The 14782-nt window shown below is 42.2% G+C and overlaps 1 protein-coding gene across 2 annotated transcripts in view; it reads right to left on the minus strand.

Moving 5' to 3' along the window:
• Positions 1-14782, minus strand: part of SLC66A2 (solute carrier family 66 member 2) — a 66014-nt gene that overhangs the window by 31136 nt on the left and 20096 nt on the right. The window lies entirely within an intron of this gene.

Raw genomic sequence — 14782 nt, forward strand, 5'->3', positions numbered from 1 at the left:
ATTGCTACTAGGGCAAGGCACTTAACTTAAGGCTAGATATATCTAAGTCAAGGTACTTAGAGCACTGTATTGCCCCTGTAAAGACTGGGTTCACCAATAGCATCACTACTGAAACTACCCTACTGTGTTACTGCTGCTCTTGCCTGTTCAGTATAGAAGTCTCTCTCCTTTCTATTCCAATGTACTGACTGTTGTTCTTAGTCACTGTGTCCATGAGATTGCAGCAGGCAAAAGCAGCAGTTACCTGACTTAGGACCAATGAAGGAAAACAGCCTATTAGGCAGATCATGGGGCCTGGAAAGCCACTGGAATAAGAGAGCTGTGGCCCAAAGGATTTAGAGCTATGGAAATAAGCTCTGTATTTGAAAGGTGGAGTGAAAGCATCATGAACAGCTTTAGAAGACACAGGACTCAGACTGAGCATGGACCTCAGGAGGAAATCCTTCTCTAAAGCTGCAACAGTGACAGTGAAATGGGAAGCCCAGAGGATGCCATAGCAGAGTTTTGATGACTCTGGGCAGCCTTCGCTTTCGCTACAAATACTCCTGATTCTGCTCACCTCCTACACCAGGAGCATCAAAAACCCCAGAGCAAGTCAAACTAAAGAATTGCCCCAACCCTTCACCTGCAAGAAGAGCTGTGAAGTCAGGCCTTTGCTCCCAACTGTGCCAATGATGGAGGCGGCAGATAAGAGATAAGCTCACTCTTCTTTTGGCCAGATTCGCCTTCCTATGCTAACTATAGCCAGAGACTTCTTTTTCTGACAGCAAGATAAGCAGGGATGATGAGAATGTCACAGCAAGAAGAACATGTAGTACCAATTTTCTATTTTTACAATAATTTTAACAATATTTTACACTATCATCAGCATAGTTTATCAAAGATATCGCCCACAGCCCTACCAGGCAGTAGACAAAGGCCTCCAAAAAAGACTAAAATGGAGTAAGTTAAGCACTGCAGAGCATGCAGCCTTGACTCTAAAATTCTTGTAATTGGGAGTTATAAACTCTCTGTGAAAACAGTTTAATTTATTTTGAATAGTACTGAAACTTATTCTTTGCAGCTTATATCTCAGAAGATATCAAGACTACTATAGTATTAGAAACAATATGCCCTTTCTCATTTAAAGACTGTAATTAAAGAGATGAATAAAAGTTCTTCTAAACATTACAAAACCAAGCTGTGCATTAGACCAGATGCAGTCTGACTCAGATTCCACCATGCCAGAGATTACAATGCCAGGTTGCATGTATAATGCAGCAAGTTACTCCCAGAAACTGTGGAAGTTAACTACCAGGTAATACTTTACCACCTTTTGAACTGCACATCTTTGAGAAAAATGCTGATAAGTGATCCCTCTCTTTTTCAGCCTTGTCTGAGCTTGACTGGCCTGACACCCTACCTCCTCTGCTGTGAAGACACCACAAAAAGAAGGTGTTTGTGAATTTTTTTCGGGACACTGACGTCAGACATGCATAAATGCATGTGTAAGTATGTATACAAACACAAAGCTAGACACTCTTCATAAAAATCTAAACTCATCTCCTCATTTAGGATTTTTGGGGACAAGTTTAATCCTTGTTGCCTAGGTAACCCACCACCAGCCAAGAGAAGTCCTAGCCCCCAAATTGGCCCTACTAATTCAGCATCCAAACAGAAGAATGCCTTGTGCAGCTGCCTCCTTTGCTAAAACAATGGGATGTGGCCTGCTAAACATCTCTTGGCGATTACCTCAGTTAACCTCAGAATAACCCATTTTAGTATCAATAGCTAAATGCTTCAAAGTAATCACAAGCATGTAGGAAATTGTAGGAAGCTTTCGGCTTTCGCCTCTTTTTGCCTCTCCCCTCTGCCCAGTCCCAGCTACACACACGAAAATGTCAGACATGTTTTCTTTAATTATCTGAACTGCATTACAAAGATGCTAATATCTCAAAATGATGGCACAGTCTACTCCATTTCATAGAGCTTCCTTTCAAATATCTATTATAGTTAATAATAACAGGGTAGGCTGTTGAACAAGAATCCTGTTTTCAAAAAAAAAATTGTATTTCTGGATTTTTGTTCTATGCTGGAATAAAAAGGAAGACTTAGGGAAATCTGAGGGAGGATGAAGAGAGGCAAACATACAGATGGGATTTGGGAAATCAGTTCAAACTTTTCATGTCTCTGATTTGAATTAAGGACCTTCCACCTGGGTTTTTCCATGTCCTACAGCACCAGGTCATGAAGCTATTACCCACTCAGATCTGGAAGCATCTCCTACATTCTGACCAATTTTGACCAAATTCATTAAAATAATTTATGTATGTATGTTTGTGAAGATGTGACCATTCACTGGTGACAACCTTTATCACCAACAATGAATTCACAAATTTCCGGCCAGCAGTAGCAAAAAAAAGTCTCAGTTTCTAACTTCTCATTTGCTACCATAAACATCATTTAAGTATATTGAAACTTAAAAGTGTGAAGGTGACTACGGAAATTCATCTGTTATTTAAAAAAAAAAAAAAAAAAAAAAGGTAGATAAAGTTGGCAATAATTCCAATCTCCATGCAACTTTCTAGGGAAAAGAGAACAGAAGGATTTCAGGTAGCAGAAGGTTTTCCAGAACCTCCATGCCTGCAGTGTCCCCTCACAACCATTAAACCAAAACTCATTCTATTTACAGCAAGTCTGCACAGATCTAAATTACTGTATACAGACACCAAGCAGCAGGAATTTCCACTGCATTAGCAGAAGGAATTTATAGGACAGGAGACCAGTAGAGAGTTTCACTTGAGAGCTTGCAGACTGCCTTACTGATTACAGCACTTGTAACTGGAGCAGCCAAGCGAGACAGAGCTTCCATGAAACAGAATTTCCCCTTCAACTTCCCAGCTGTTTAGTTTGACCACAGATAAATCCCTGTTTTGACAAGACCAGTGGTTTTTATGTAAGGTGCACTTCTGAATACCACATTTTCTGAACACCATGTGCTTGCAGTTCAATGCTCCTAAACTAATAAACCTTCAAGACATAGAACAAAAGGTAGTTGATTTAAGTAAGTGGCTCTGTCATGAAGAGTTTGATGGTGACACAGGTGTGTACTCACAAATTGTTCACACTTCCCAGCAAAAGTTTAAGCCCCTCTCATTCCCCTCAATCTATAACAGGACAACTCTTTAGCTCCCTGAAGCCTTTCCCACTGAAGCCACAAAATGTGGGCTTTTCTCTTTCTTTTTTTAAGATTTTACACACACAAAAAAAGAACAAGCCCGTATTTTAAGCAAGATTGGTTCAAAACATAATCCCACAAACTGTTCTGTCAATACAAGTGAGGGGACAAGAATGAGTGGGGGGAGAAAGAGGATCAAGAATATCTTCACCATTACTGCTAAGCATCCTGGCACCCAGCCATTGCTGGAGGCAAAAGACTTTGGCTATTATGATCCTTTATAAACATTTTTACTCATAAAAAGGACAACAAAAAGCCTCCAAACCAAAACAAGCAGAAGAGAGTGCACTGGAAGTGTTCACCAAAGAGATGACTTTGCCACCACAGGGCACCATCCTTTTATCCCTGACCAAGAGATCCTGGGATTTGCCCTCCACTGCTGTGTTCCTTTCGCATTGTGTACTCAGGAGTGCAGGGGATGTGGAGAATGATGACAGGTGAACCATAAACAATGAGCTGCAAGCAACAATCCTATCCACAAAATCCTCATTACATTTCTGAGTTCTCCTCTGAAGAAACAGTGAATTTCTTTATAGAGTGATCAGTTTTTTACATCTACTGTACACAAAAACTAAATGGGGAACTTGTGTACAAGACTACTTTAAGCCATTTCCATATTAAGCTTGCTCTATTCCCTAAGTGCAGTTACTTTTTCTACTACAACCTATTCCCAACAGGGGGTGAAGAAAGGCATTAGGGAGTAAATAGCATCTCTGAAGACACAGTAAAAAAATCTAGAAGTTATTTTCTTAAAATAACTGCCCCCGATTTTTACATGCCAAGGGGTGCAAAGACAAAGGGCAGACAAAGTGGAAAACACTGATATAAGCAAGGAGTCGCTGCAAGTTTGTCATGGTTTGTATAAAAGCACAAAAAACCCAGGGCTGATGGGAAGCAGAGAATTTCAAGACCAGCAACTGTTTTTTTCCAAAGGCTATACAAACTGGAGATAAGGAGGGGAAAAAAATTACCTAGCAACAACTGCAGAGTTTGTGACATGTACAAAGCAACCTACTAAAAAGCCACTTCAAGAAAGGAGAGGATGGTATAATTTTTATTATCATAGAGATAAATGTCAAATTTTAAAGATTAACTATGCGCGCATGCACACAAAAAAAATGCAGCAAGCTTGCAAGGGCTACTGAAGTGTAACACCAAAGCAGTCTATGTATTTTAGAAACAGCAGTACTGGTCCTGATTTTGATGTGAAAAAAATCCTGACACTCATACCTTAAGCAAAGAAACACAGATGTTCTGAATATTTAAAATGTTCCATCTCCCAAATTCTCTTCAGACTTCTGAGTTGCAGTGGGTAATAGTAAAAAAGACAGCTTTAACCAGCTTTTAAAAATAAAAAATGTTTCCCTGAAATACACAGGATCTGTCTTCCTTTCACAGATTTCTATTGCTCCATGGAATCAGTCAGGATGAACAAGACCCTTTTTTGTAAATGTACCATGCAAGTAAAAATAAATCTGTCAGAACTGAATTCTGGGATTTGGATTTTTTCCCCTACCCCTGGGAGAGGACATGGGATCCTGATGCAGTAGATGTAATGCATACTGATCACAGAGCAGAGCAAAGAGAAAGTAGGACACATAATAAATGCATCTGAAAAGAGGCCTTTGTAACTTCAGGAATAATGGTGGTATAGTTCCCTCCACATGGAGGGAAACATGCTGATGACTAGTAATCCAAGTGTTTGGAGGGAGACTGTGTACACCCTGTCCCACACCGTAAATTCACGATTCACCAAAAAACGACACGTTTTCTGCTGCTGATTCGAGATGATACAGGAAGCATCTTCTCATGAAGAGCTAAGTTACATCCTTCCTTCCCAGCCTCGCTCAGTGCTATGTCACCTCCTCCTACAGACAGAGACTGCACACCACTCAGTTACAAGACAAAATAACACTCTGAAGCTAAAAACATTTGCTCTGAAGCATAAAACAAAATTAGATTTTGAAATGTGATTATGCACCCTTCTAATAAGGCCTATACCTGCCAACCTATTAACATCATTTAAATCACTACTGCACAGCTTTAACGAGTCAAATTCTACATCTGAAGAATTACTAGCTGGTGCACTGGAACCAGAGCTTAGAAGGCTTTGTCTGCTTCTGCAAAAACAACTTTTCTACTTTTTCAGTTTTGCTTAGTGAAAATATCTCATTTAGTCTAACAACAAGAAACTGACTGGAGCTGACTAACATCTGCTTTGTTCTTGTGTCTTTCACTAGTGACTGAGAGGATAAAAGAATGAGGAAAAAAAAGAGTAAATTCATTTTATTAAAAATCTATCTGAAAATCTATCCCCTTCATTTGTTTTTAAAAAAGAAACATTTCCACAAAATGAACCTTCAGAAGAAAAACTGCAGTTCATTTACTTTTTTATAATATAAATTAAGTCATTTTGCACTTTTTTTAAACCAATTTTCAACCCAAACAGCTTGCTATAAGTTACAAGTAAAAGTAATGCAATATTTGACCATTTAATTTTTTAAGATGATAAAAAATTTAATTCAAATGGATCATCACTAAAATATAGTTATTCCATTTATACATATCACCACATGAACCAAACTTTCTTTAGTAAAGACACAAAATAATTTATTTTATTCCCATATTTCTTGCTTGGTAATTTAAATCATGATTTGAAAAGGCAGTTCCAACACTAACCTTTCTTTGCACAAAGAGAAAAAAACCTTTTACAATGTAAGATTTCCTCATCACAGCTTTAATGAAGTAGAGTGTTTGGAAGTGAAAAGGGGATGGTTTGGGCCTTGAAACGGGAATAACTGTTGGTGGGACAAGACTCTGAAGTGAATTCAGGAACTGGTATGACTTACAAAATAATCCTTCCACCTTAATTCTGTCTGTTCCTTGACACCATGTCCTGTACAACTCTCCAGCAGTCCTGGCTGCAATCTGGAATGTGGTTGTAAGCCAGCACTGCTCAACACGGTGCTATCACACCACTAAATGTCTAAATAATTTGCCCCAATACCTAATGCAACCTGAAATATATCAGGTGCATGCAACAGTAAAAAGTATCAACCTGGAAGGCAAGGGAGAAGATAATGTACTGCCTGTCTTTGAAAGCTGACCGTCACATCTCAGTGCAGATGAATGTAATTGATACCTAGGCCAAACCTGCTCCACTTCAGCATTCCCATCAAACAGCCTTCACACTTACTGCCAAGGTCTACACCATTTTCCATAGCAACGCCCACCTCCCCAACACGCGGGAACAGAACTGACAAATAATTTGTAAACAAGTTCCTTCTCTTCAGCATTTGTAGTCACTCTTTGGGCACCTGTTAACTGCCAAACATCAGAAGTGACAACTTGGCATCCACACCAGAAGGGTGTTTGGTTTGGTGTTAGTTCTTCAGCACACCTTGGGCATGCAGGTTCATAAAAAATTTAGTCAAACAATAAAAATAGATAAAGCCAACTGTGAACTTACTGTTTCAAAAGAAAATCAGTAAGTAAAACTTCATGAGGCAGGCAGTCTTCCCTGATGAAGGGCTGATCTCAGCACCACAGAAGGCAGTACTCATCTCATCAGACGTGAGATGTGGACTCCAACCCACCAGACTGAGCCTCAGATTCAGGCCCTTTGCAATTCATGGGGCTAGACTGGCTTGCCTTCAGCTTCTGCAGGCCAGTCAGTAAGTCACAGATAGAACCAGACAGGAGCCCTTTTTCTCTTACGGAAAACACCGAGATTTCAGATGTTTTTCCATCCCAAGTTAGGAAAAAAATCACACTAATATTAAAAGATGGGGAACCAGCAGTACCTAAACAGCCTAAGGGTTAGGATGCTGGCTTCAGGCTCCCACTGAGGGCTCCCTCTCTCCTGTCTGCAGCCTGGCTTACCAGGAAAACATCAGAGCCACTCTGGTCACACTAATACACTGGGAGTTACCTGTGCAAGCAGGAGCCTGCAGCTCAGTCTCTCGTATCCCATCCATGAGCCATGATACTGCTTTGCAGCCTGTGTAACTGGAGTGCTCAGCTCCAGTCTTTACAGGGCTAAAAGCATTCAAGGGCAGAGACAGACACAAACTAAATGGGCAATGAGGGCTAAACAGAGCCAATTGCATGCACCTTCTTGTGGTGGCTACAGGGGATGAAGAACAAGAAAGCAGGAGCACCTAAGCCCTCTGCCCTAATTCGTCCTTGCTCAGCACTCCCATGGGATACAAATACCAGGGTTCTACTGCTTCATTTCCCTGCTTCAGAGATGGGACGCAAAATAGAATTTCCTGTGTCGCCCCTCAAAAGCAAACAGCCAAGGGAGACTGGCTAAGATCTCTCGTCTCTCTCACTTGAAATGTCCTCCTAGACTTTGAAAACCCTTTTCCAGTGAACCTTTGGTGCATCACTCCTTGTAAAGTGGGAGTGTAGAGTGGGGAAAAAATGGGAATCTTTTCATAAAATAAAGCTATCACCAATTGTTTTCAGTCCAGGATGGTCTCTGTCCTGCATTACAGGCTAAAAGCATGACATTTGTGTCGAGATAGAAAAAGGCTTATTTTGTTTTCCCTTGATACAGCAATGAAAATGGCAAAGCACTGATGTTCCAGTGATAAGTGCCTTTCAATCTCCAGCATAAGGAAATGTCTTGTTAAAACGACGTTATTTATAAGAGCTTCAGAAGCATTGATTTATTAAATATATTCCCTATTTCCAGCTTACTAGAAACTAGTAACTTCATATCCCCAGTAATATTTAAATAATTAAATAAAGCTAATAAAACATATAGGACATGAAATGCAGCGAAAAAATAAATCAGGCTGTGTACAATGATCACGTTGTACCTTGAGCATGACCTCCACATACAGTTCACAGAGCAAATTATGACAGCTTAGACATCCAATGTCACACCTGCCCCTTGCAGCATTTTAATTGGGACCAAGTGAGTGTTGCCACCAGCTCAGCACTTCAGGTCACCTCACTGTCCATTCCTCCCACTGCATACAGCAGTGGGTATGGTTATCTCAGCAGGCTCATTTCCAACAGAAGCAAAATTCCTGAGTAAATAGTGTCCCCAAGGCCCTAACATATCAAATGAACAGCTTTCCAGAGTGACAACATCTGCCTTTCCTACGGAGTACATGTTAGAAAGTCAGCAGCAGAAAGTTGAGTGCAAGATATGCCCCATCTCCTGTACAGGAGAGAACATTGGCAGATGTTGTCTCTGATGACGTGCTCATGTGTTGAACTGTTGATTCCATACCACTTACCTAAATGCAAAGACAAGGTTCTTTAAAGATTCATGAAATCTACAAAATCTGGATGTTCGAGAACCTATAAAAAGATCGTAAAAATGTGCTGCAACCAGAAGTTTCCTCCCTAGCAAGCTGTCTAGACAATCCATTATGTCTGAACAGGCAGCACTGGGCAACAGTGCTTCTTTAAGCACACACCAAGCCAGCCAGTGCTACAAGCCACTTAGGAAACTAAAAAAGCAAGCTATCAACGTATCTGTACTAACAATTAAAACCCCCTCAGCCTGAAAGTTTATTCTTAACTCTGTGGGGAGTTGAGTCACACTTGAAATATTTCTTCACTTGTATCTTTTGCACGGAACTGGCAACTTGGCCATCATCTAGAAAATCATCATTTCTCTTCTCACCTTTTTGCTTACAGAAATTGAAAGAGAGCTGGCAGGCAGCAAAGCAGGACATCACCATGAAAGCCAGATAACTAATTGTCAGCATGGCTCTAAACTCACCTCTTGCCTTCCTGAATTAATAATGCTTTAATGTGCTTTCACTGGTGAAGTCTGCCCCCTACAGCTCCTCAGCCCTGCTAGCAAAGCTGAGGCAGTGAAGCAGTACCTAGGAACAGGAAAGCAGGAGTTTGGGAGTACCTAAATTTATGCATGTGACACAGACAGGATGCATGTGACACAGACAGGATGCATGTGGGGGTGATGACGGTGCAGGCTGATGTCTTTGCAAGGTTAGTCCATCATCTCTGAAAGATCACGGTATTGGGAGAGATTTTTTATTACTGGGGACAGAGGGAAGGAAAGCTAAAAATACCACACCTATTGGCAAGGAGGAGGCCAGGGAACTACAGGCCAGTCAGGATAACCTCATCCCTGGGATGGTTATGCAAGAAGTCCCCATGGAAGTCACTTCAAAACACAGAAAGGATAAGAAGGTGACGAGGACAACCTGCATGGCTTTCCCAAGCGCAAACTGCAACTGACCAACCTGACCCATGAGATGGCAACCTTCCAGTATCTGAAGGGAGCCTACCAGGAACTGGAGAGGGACTCTTCAGCAGCTGTAGGCATAGGACAAGGAGTAATGGGTACAAATTGAAAGAGGGGAGATTTAGGTTAGGTATTAGGAAGAAATTTTTTACTGTGAGAGGGGTGAGACACTGGAACAGGTTGCCCAGGGAGACTGTGAATGCCCCAACCCGGGCAAGTGTTCAAGGCCGGGTTGGATAAGGCCTTGAGCAACCCAGTCTAGTGGGACATATTCCACCTAAGGAGGGGGAATTGGGACTAGATGGTCGTTGAGGACCATTCCAATCCCTTAACATTCTATGAATTTATACTATTAAGAGTAAGAAGAGAGCAGTGGGTGTTGTTTACAGTGCCTTTAACACAGCCTTTAAGGCTGCTGACAGTCTCCTGTAATATCTTTATTAACGAATTACTGATTGGTAAATGAACAACAAAAAAGGCAGAAAATTGGCGGACCATCACACTCACAGAATTTCTCCTCTCAAAGGAAAAACATACAATTTATGACCAGTTAAAAGGCAGTGCACAGTGATTAATACGAGGGCCAATGCTCTTTAATATCTTTCATTAACAACCTGGATGATGGTGAGTTCATAAATACCAAATTAGGGAGAGTGAGCAGTAAACAACTTCATCACAATGGGAAGCAGAAGGGCAGGTGCTGATCTCTTCTTTCTGCTGACCAGTGTCAGGACCTGAGGAAATGGCATGAAGTTGTATCAGGGGAAGTTTAAGTTGGATATTAGGAAAAGGTTCCTCACCCAAAGGGTCGTTGGGCACTTGAACAGGGTCCCCTGAAAAGTGGTCACAAGCACAAAGCCTGACAGAGTACAAGAAGTGTTCGGATAACACCATCAGGGTCACAGTGTGATTCTTGGGGCTGTCCTCTACAGGGCCAGGAGCTGGACTTCAATGATCCTTGTGGATCCCTTCCAACCCAGGATGGTATTCCAACCCAGAATTGTATGATTCTATGAACTGAGGACAGCCCTGCTACTCAAAGGGATGTTAGTCTGAAGATATGGGCTGACAAGAATACCATGAAGTTCAGGGTTACTGCACAGCTGGGAAGGAGTAACCACACACCATAGTACCAGTGCACAGGGCTGACTCACTAGAGAACAGAATAGTAGAGGGTAGCCTGGCAGGCAATTTGAGCATGAGTCAAGAGTGTACACCCATAGTAAAGGCAATCAATCACTTTCCAGCTGTACAGTTGAGCAAATGTGCGGCAAGAAGAAGGATGGACGTGTTTACTCCTCTCTACTCAATGCCCACAAGACACATGATCTGGAATAATGTGTTCAGGGCTTTCAAGTACAAGAAAGACACTGGCCTACTGGAGTTACCTACTGGAGTGCACTCTCAGCAAGTCCACAGATGACATCAAGCTGAGTAGGAGTGTTGATGTGCTGGAGGGTAGGAAAGCTCTGCAGAGGGATCTGGACAGGCTGGATCAATAGGCTAAGGCCAGCTGTATGAGGGTCAGCAAAGCCAAGTGCCTTTAGTCACAATGACCCCATGCAGAGCTAAAGGCTGGGGTAGAGTGGCTGGAAAGCTGGCCGGTGGAAAGGACGCGGGGGTGCTGGTTGGCAGTGGCTGAACATCAGCCAGTGTGTGTGCCCAGGTAGCCAAGAAAGCCAATGGCATCCTGGCCTGTATCAGCAATAGTGTGGCCAGCAGGAGCAGGGCAGTGTTTGACCCTGTACTTGGCAATGCTGAGGCCACACCTCAAATCCTGTGTCCAGTTCTGGGCCCCTCACTACAACAAAGACATTGAGGGGCTGGAACGTGTCCACCAATGGAGCTGGGAAGTGCCTGGAACGTAAGTCTGATGAGGAGCAGCTGAGGGAGCTGGGAGTGTTTAGCCTGGAGAAAAGGTGGCTCAGAGGAGGTCTTAGTCTTATCACGCTCTACAACTACCTGGAAGGAGGTAGATACTTACAACTCACCCAGAAAAGGCCCTGAGCAACCTCATCTAACTGGACCTGTTTCAAGCAGGGAACTGGACCAAATAACTTCAGAAGTCCCTTCCAAGCCAAATTTAAAGAATGATGCTCACCACTCAGATCGAGACGTAACCAAGTATACAACAACATGTAACAAGCTCCAGAAGTAGGCAACTGCAAACCAAACTCTACCAAACTAAAGCAGCAGCTTCACTGCTCCCTGATGTGCAGGGTGAGCAGACAAACCAGCTCTGTTTGAACATTTAGATGTTTAATCGTTGATGTTATTAAAGCACCTAATTATTCTGGCTCCCACCGAGAAGGAAAAGATTTTTGCAATATCTCTATTTATTCACTATTTCCACAGCCCTGGAAGTGAGCTCAACCTCCTCTCCGAGGTTCCAGTTGAGTGGCTCAGCAGACAAGTTTTGGAAACCCAAGAGCACCCTCATGTGGCTAGATGTTGCTAGGAACTCTCCTTCCTCCGTATGAATTGCGTGAGGCACAAGCAAAATCCACATTTTATTCACAGGTTTATCTCCCCACCACACCAGCAACTGAGCATGGTTCTTATGCCATAAATAATATTTCTGCCGCCACACAGCTCTTCCAACAGTCCCTGTTTCAAGTCTCTTCTTCCCACCTGAGTACACACAGCTGGATGACAGGCCTGCCAGATGGCTGGGCAGGGGTACCAGCAGCCGGAGCGGGCACCCTGAGCAGCACACTCCAGAAACACAGTGCTGAGCCTTGCCTCCTGTGAAGCTTCTGCTGCTCACGCCAGGCTGGGGAGCAACCCTCACCACCTCTCTTCTCCCCAGACTAAAACAACAGTTTTCCCTCAACTTCAGGTAACACTGAAATTTCTTGGTAGCAGATAAAGACTTCTTTCTTTTCCCTGCTCACTTTTTTTTTTTTTCCATAAAGACAGGCTGGGAGAACAACAGCTGCACTGCTTCTTTCCAGCTCTCCCAACCACTGCAGTGTGCTCCTCATGCTGCATGGCAAAGGAAAGGCCCTGACACTGCACATGCCTCCCTCACTCCACCTAACCCGTGCCTGCCTGTCCATCCCCTTTCTCCTTGCACCAGGTAAGGCTTTTGGAACAGGCAAAGGCCCTTCACATGCTCCATTTAGTCTGGCAGATCCTGTTAAACTATAAACACAAGCACTGTAAACTGCATTAAAAGTTCATAAAACAACAGCCTACCCCCATTTTTGTGTCAAAGCCATTCAAAAGCAGCAGCAAGGCTGGTGCAAAGAAGAGGTCAAAAGGCTTAGGCCCAAACATAATGCTCTACCACCAAGTAACATCTTACTGAAACGATTCTAACTCAGAAAAGATTTTACAAGTCTGTGGTTGGCTATTTCCCTACTGCCTGTAAGCTGAAAACTTAAAAGGAGCTAAATAATAATTTTAAAATGCGGCGGCAGCAGCAGAAACAGAACACTGTCCTCCAGGTTCCCTGCCCTGATAACAAGTAAACACAGGTAACACCTTCTCAACTCCCTGTTTTAGGGATAGAGAAGATGTATATTGTTTGATTACCACCAGTGACAGAAGCCAAATGAATTAATATGTTATACAAAACATTACAAAGCTAGTATGGTTGACAGAGGAAATTACAAATGTTTTATTTACAATCCTACAATAGTTTAGATTGCAAAAGCCTTTTGCAGGACATTTAGTCCACTCTGTTCAATGGTAACCTGTTAAAAATTTAAAAACTGAGGACATTTCACTTTACCAAGTGGTACTTTGAACCTTGCTGAGTAAGAATGGGTAAGTTTTTAAACTGTGATGAAGAACCAGTTTGACTACAAGCTACTGTATGCACTACAATAAAATATAAGCAAAATATTATTGTCCACATTACATGAGATCAGAATAACCCCTTCAATCCTTAAGGTTTCAGAAGATTCAGTTTAATAACCAAAAGAAGTGGCAGGTGGCAGTTCCAACTTCTCAAGTGTTTTGAAAGAGTACTTTTCACAATACAGCTCTCAAAGCACAGGAATGCTACTGCATTTATCACTGAATGCAAAATACTTCATTTAGTGTATCAACTGTGCTGGTGCAAAACGTGTTGCTAATATGAAAGAACCACTAGTCACCAACTCCCACATACAAACTAAGGAGAGGAAACATTACTCGCCAGATAGGGTTTTTATTGTCAAAGGTGCCCTCTGCCTTAACTCTGATCTCTGAGTGAAGCCCCAAAGATGAAAATTTTTTGTCAAGTTGCCAAGCAAGAAGTCTGGAAACTAAAATTCATCAATGGTTATCAAAAATTACAGACTCTAGAACTGCTGGCTTCATTGCCTGCTAAAAATATAACCGGAAATGTAACTCACCCATCCACATTCCATGGTGGGTGTTCATTCCATTCTCCATCCCACAAGCAACAATGACCTGACAGGTGGCAACTATACTTGCTTAACTGTTCTAACTGATAAACAAGTTAAACTTGGAGAAAAGCACCTTGCAAACTGAATGGAGCTTGAAGTTCACTGCTTCTATTTCAGACCTGCACAAAAACTTGCAAAGCTGAAAACATTTTCTCCCCAAGTTGTCTGTTAAAGGACATTAGGACTCTGCCTACCAATTCTAGCTGCATCTTAAATGAATGTAAAATATCTAAGTTCCAAAACAAAGCCCAAAATCAGTAGGAACCTGTTCAACCGTCATTGTGCTAACCCAAATTCTGGAAAAAATCATTAAGTGTTACCACCCAAAAGAGACCCCTCTCCTCTGAGTTATGCTACCTACATAAAGAAAACAGGTCAGCAGCCAAAAAAGCCATTACCTGGCAGACATGTCATTCCATATTCAGACAACTGGCAGACCCAGTAAGAATCCACTATGAAGCACGCTGACTAAGAACATACGACTTCAACTTGGGAAGAAGAACCCACGTTCTAGCATGAAGTAACAGGTGCTCCACAGATCTCATAGACTAATAAACCAGAAAGCAGATTTAAGACAGGAGTCGTTGGCATTTCTTGGACTCTGAAAAAACGCTGCATTTTTTTTTAATAGAAACCACATTTCATCACATTTCTCCAAGAGGCAACTCAAGTATCCGTGTTTAGCTAACATAGGCCTGTGATAGGAGGCACCCTATCAAACATGCCTGAGATTCCTGCCCTGCTCTGGAGACAATCAAATCACAGCAGAGCCTGCCTGTGCTGGCTCACACATTAATCAAGGGATCACAGAAAGTATAAGCAGCATGTTCAGGAAGAGGAAGCAGGGATGTCTGAAATTATGGAGTTTGTCTTCCCATGATGAATTCCTACTTCCCTGGAAATGTCTGAACATTGCCTGCCGATGGGAAGCAGACA

Source organism: Corvus moneduloides, chromosome 1 (genome assembly GCF_009650955.1).
Source record: "Corvus moneduloides isolate bCorMon1 chromosome 1, bCorMon1.pri, whole genome shotgun sequence".
Taxonomy (NCBI): Eukaryota; Metazoa; Chordata; class Aves; order Passeriformes; family Corvidae; genus Corvus; species Corvus moneduloides.